Source organism: Fistularia commersonii, chromosome 1, assembly GCF_037954325.1.
Source record: "Fistularia commersonii isolate RoL2024-O1a breed Wild chromosome 1, RoL_Fcom_v1.0, whole genome shotgun sequence".
In the NCBI taxonomy this organism is placed as follows: domain Eukaryota; kingdom Metazoa; phylum Chordata; class Actinopteri; order Syngnathiformes; family Fistulariidae; genus Fistularia; species Fistularia commersonii.
The window spans coordinates 27508973-27514972 of record NC_141284.1 but is presented as its reverse complement, the minus strand read 5'-3'; positions in this window follow the sequence as shown (position 1 = coordinate 27514972).

Below are 6000 nucleotides of genomic sequence, written 5' to 3'. Positions count from 1 at the left end.
AAAAAAAAAAACAACCAACCTGTTGAAAGTTTTTAAAAGAAATACCTGTAGTTCTGAATCTGAGATCAAAACTTTTACCACGAAACCCCCCAAAATGTTGATCCGGCTGAAAACATAAACATCACAAACCCATCTTACCCTTAATAAAAATCATATTGTTATAAAACAATATTCATTTCAATGCACAGAAACGCTGTGAAAGCCAAATCATTTAGCCAATCAGTCACTTTAAGATAAGATAATAATGAGATAAGATAAACAGTATTGATTCCCATTGGGGAAATTATTTTGTCATAGCAGTATAACAGTTACGTTGTCAATAAATAGGAATATAAATCTAAATAATAATGATTATTATTATTTTTACAATTAAAATCATCATTAAAATAATAATAATTATTATTAAAATTAAAACTACAATAATAATAATATTATTAACAATATTAATAATAATAATTACCAATAATAACAATATGTATTATTATTATTATTAAAATTAAAACGGTCCTTAAAATAAGAGTTATTATTATTATAATTATTAAAATTAAAACTGTTATTAAAATAATAATTATCATTATTAGAATTAATGAATTATTAGAAGTATTATTATTATTAGAATTAAAATCATCATTATTAAAATTATTATTATTAATTTCATTATTAGAGATAAAATCATTATCATTATTATTATTATTATTATTATTATTATTATTATTATCATTAGAATACTATAATTATGATTCAATATAAATAGACAGCAGAGAGAACAAGAACAACATCAAGGATAAGTATTGACAACATTGTGGAAAAAAAAGACAGTAAAGGTAAAAATAGACAAACATAAAAAGAGTGATGATGGCATGACAAAAATAGAAAATAAAAAAATAAAAAATAAAAAAATACGCAAGATGCGAATAGGCTGAGACCAACAAAGATAAAATACACAGCAGAGTTAGAGCATGACTTGTGTATGTGAGTCTTTTTACCACTTTGGAGGTGACACGTGTTACTCGTGCAGGAAAGCTCTGAAAAATATCAGCAGAACAGAGCAAAGAAATAACAAGAATCTGAAATGACACATTTTTCCCCGTTAAAAAATTGAGCACATTGTCAGCGGAAGGCCGGGCCGGTGAGATGCCAGGTGGCGCTGTGAGTTGGGACGAGTCCAGGTGCGACAGCCGGCTTCCCGATCGACCCGCTGAGGACGAGCTCGACCTCACGTCGTGCAAAGGGGACATCGAAACACTATCCCGACGGCTCAGCGGGCGCACACTACCCTGTGCATGGGATAACCAAAAAAGATATCATTAGAAAATTCATTTTTTTTCACCCGGATTCCCTGGATCATCACAGAATACATAGTAGTTTTTGATTTTTTGGAAATAATCTAGAGACATTTAACGGTCGCTGCTGTTTTCTCGATTATCCCTGCCGTTTTTTATATGCTAGCACCTATTTTGATTTGTAGATAAACGAGTATGGAGCAGATGGCCTGTTTACGAGCTTTCTGCTGGAGTTACCTGCCCGAACAGACTTGCAGGATTATCACAGCTGCTGGAGACGCCGGAGGCTCGGGAAAAATGCTAAAAAAGCAGTTCAGATAAGATAAGATAAGATAAGATAAGATAAGATAAGATAAGATAAGGAAGGATTAGGTAGGGTAAGGTAAGGTAAGGTAGGATAAGGTAGGGTAAGATAAAATAAAATAAGGAAGGGTAAGGTAGGGTAAGGTAAGGTAAGATAGGGTAAGGTAAGGTATGGTAGGGTAGGGTAGGGTAAGATAAGATAAGATAAGATAAGATAAGATAAGATAAGGAAGGGTAGGGTAGGGTAAGGTAAGGTAAGGTAGGGTAAGGTATGGTAGGATAAGGTAGGGTAAGATAAAATAAAATAAGGAAGGGTAAGGTAGGGTAAGGTAAGGTAAGATAGGGTAAGGTAAGGTATGGTAGGGTAGGGTAGGGTAAGATAAGATAAGATAAGATAAGATAAGATAAGATAAGATAAGGAAGGGTAGGGTAGGGTAAGGTAAGGTAAGGTAGGGTAAGGTATGGTAGGGTAGGGTAGGGTAGGGTAAGATAAGATAAGATAAGATAAGATAAGATAAGATAAGATAAGGAAGGGTAGGGTAGGGTAAGGTAAGATAAGATAAGATAAGATAAGATAAGATAAGATAAGATAAGATAAGATCAACTTTATTGATTCCCCATAGGGAAAAAATCCTTTGTTACAGCAATGTAACATAAATAATATGGCAATAAATGTGAATATAAATATGTATAAATATAAATGGAAATGCAGAAGAGCGGATATAGTAAAAAAAAATATAAAAAATCCACGAATAAATAGACAGCAGATAAGTAGACAACTGGCAATAACAACAACGTCAGGGACGACAATCATCAAGGAGCGGTGAGGGTGAAAAATACACAACTAGAACAAATAACAATATAAAAAGAGTGACAAAAATAAATAGCAATGAATAAAATATATAAAAATAGACAGGACGTGTGCAGGCGGTGAGATAGTGAGATTGAGGAATAGCAGAAGCAGCACGGGTATATAAAATAAGAATAAATGCGTATATTATTATTATGATAATATCAATATTAGTAAAAAAAAAATAACGTGGACTATTAACATTCCCTCAAGTTGAGCTGGATGGTAAGCCAACACAACTCCAAATTCAGCAACATAAGAGTGGTAGTATTGCAGTGTAGGCTTACATAAGCTCACTGGATGAATGCAGCGTTGTGTTACCATTGTGTATTCTTTTCACTGTACCATCTGGTGACTCGCACCCTCCGCTACTTCCCCCATCTTCATTACCGTCTCGCTTTCTTTCTCGGCAACTCGGCGTTGTTGTTCCAGCCGTGACGTTTTTCTTTGTGAGACGATAAAAAAATTTAAATAAACACATGGTCATGGGGTTCACTGAGCGGTGAAAGTTTCTTTAAGTGGGTTTGTTGTTCAGCTAATCATCATTTCCCCGCTGCCAAAATTGCAAAAATGGCTTTTAAAGTTCTGGGAAAAATGGTTGAGGGTGAAAAGACTCAAAGTCTCCTGAAAACTGTCCCTTAAAAGTCCCTTAAATATATAAACAATAAAATTAGCGTGAAGATGATTTAGTGTTTTTTTTTTTTTTTAAAGGAAGATATCCCAACGTAGAAAGTGTTGAAAGATAAGTTAAGTTAAGTTAAGTCAAGTTAAGTTAAGTTAAGTTAAGTTAAGTTAAGTTAATTTGAGTTGAGTTAATTTGAGTTAAGTTGAGATGAGATAAACATAAATATGTAATATAATACAATCATGTATTAATATATAATATAAAATAGAATAGAATATATGGCGTATATATATATATATATATAATATCATTTATAATATAAATTATATTAATAAATATATATATATACATATATCATTTATAATATCAATTATATTTATATATATATAAATGAATAAAATCTAACTCCTCTAGTTTGCCAAAATAACCTGGGTTGGGTTGAATGATTTATAAAAAGCGTGAAATGATCCAACATGTAATACAAACAATTACTATATCAACAAGAACCAAAAATATAATTTATTTAAATATATATATATATATATATAAATATATATATATATATATATATATATATATATATATTTATATATATATATAAATATAAATATAAATATATAATTTTCTTGATTCCAAGGAAAAAGAAAAAATAACATTGATATTTCTTAGCCCGAGTTGATGGGGATTTGAGGTCAAAGGTCACCGCTCGATGGGCCCAGTATTTAATCCGCGTTTGACGCTTTGGTCGTGAGAACAAAGTTGCAGAGGATATTCCAGTCAGGACTTCGTAGAATAACGGCACTCCAGAGTGCAACTTGTACCCTCTGTCAGTATTACACTTTATAAATGATCTCCCAAACAGATACTCCACCGATATCTCCCAGATATTTCCCCAAGGAGGGAATAAATTGCTGCTAGGATCTCATCTACTGCTATTTACCGTCCGCCCTGAGACTGGCCTTATGTTGAAATCTACTCACGGCAAAATAAACAAAGAAAGGTCCAGAAACATCTTGATGACAGGAAAAAAAAAAAGGTATTTAAATGGTGTGATTATTTCCATGACACGGCGGTAAGTGACCCCAATTAACATCCGCGGAGCTTCGATTAAACACACAGAGATTTCAATGCGGAATTTAAAAAAAAAAAAAAAACAATAAAAACTCACGCTTGACGATAGATTTACAGCGAATTCATTTCAACGGTCTTTCACAGCCAAAAGAAAAACAACCAAATCATCGAGTTCAGCCCGATGAGTAATCTTGCGGCGCGCAGGCAAAATAAAGCTGCTCCTAAAAGTGGGGTTTGGTTCCAGATCACACCTTCTAAACCTTCTAAGGTGGAGACAGTTATTGTATATGAGGTGGCGAAAATAAGCGACGACATCACCTGGTTGTGCTGCGGCTCCAAAGCCTCGCCGTTCTCATCTTGTTGTTTCTGGAACAAGAAAACGGATTGGAGGGGGAGGCAGACGGGGACTGGCCAGACTGTGGAAAGGGAATGGCTTGCTAATTTCTTGCTTAATTAGGTATGAAGTGATGAGTAGCAATTGTTTTTTCATGAACTTCCATGGGGTCGTGCACTGCCCAATTTATTTTATTTTATTTTATTTTATTTTATTTTATTTTATTTTATTTTATTTTATTTTATTTTATTTTAATCTATTGTATTTTATTTGAGTCATTTACTTTTTTATTCTATTGTATTTTATTCCATTATATTTAATTGTATTTCATTCTGTTGTATTGTATTTTAGTCATTTATTATATTATATATTATTTATTTATTTTATATTTGTTTATTCTATATTTTATTCTAATGTATTTTATTTTATTGTATTCATTTATTTTTAATTTGTATTTTTTTATTTTTTTTATTTTAATATATTGTATTTTATTTTAGTCATTTATTTAATCTATTCTATTGTATTTCAGTCATTTACATTTTATTTTATATTTACTTGTTTTATATTTTATTCTATTTTATTTTATTCATTTCTATTTTATTCTATTTATTTTATTTTATTTTATTTTTTATTTTATTCTATTATATTTTATTGTATTCATTTATTTTTTATTTTATTCTGTTGTATTTTAGTCATTTATGTTTTATTGCATTTTATTCTATTGTATTTTATTTTAGTCATTTATTATATTTATTTATTCATTTAATTATTTATTTTTATTGATTCCTTATTTTATTCATTTATATTTTATTTTGTTCATTTTTATCTTATTTCATCTTATTTCATCTTATTTCATCTTATTTAATTTTATTTACTTTGGCTCGCAACATTGATCACGTGAGTGAGAGTGACCCACTGCCCAATGTGGCATATTGTGTTTTTTCCTCTGCGAACAAAAACAAATCTAGTTTAACTTTCTGACCATATTTTACGGGGGGGAACTTGCTGGAAATTACTGACCGCAAGCTGGCCGTTTAAAAACAATAAAAAAATGCAGGTTCAAGGCACTTGACATCACTCTGAATCCAATTGTTAAACACAATCTACACTTCTATCGTAGCAGTCGAACTTCAGTAAAGGTCATTTCCTCTTCAGGATGACACTGGCACAATGCCGGGCCCGTAAACCAATTGTTCTCCCGGTTTAATTTGGAAAAACATTGCCGGTCCTGACCTAAAACCCGAGCCGACGCCTTTGTCGAGCGCTACAGTCCAGTTTCGAAAAATTCCATCGGGAGTTTTTCCCCGCAGGAAATTGATACCCTTGCTTTTCAAATCCGACGTTCAGGAATCCTATTAAACCGACCGTTCAGGTGTTTGACCTGGACCTTTAAAAACAAAACAATATTCGCATTCTCCTACTGATTCGCAGCCGCGCAAACGTCAACAAAACGGCAAAAGTCCCGAGGCGCCACAAATGAAGTTCAGGCTTTATAATAATCCTAAATACATAATAAAGATAATTAGTTAAATCG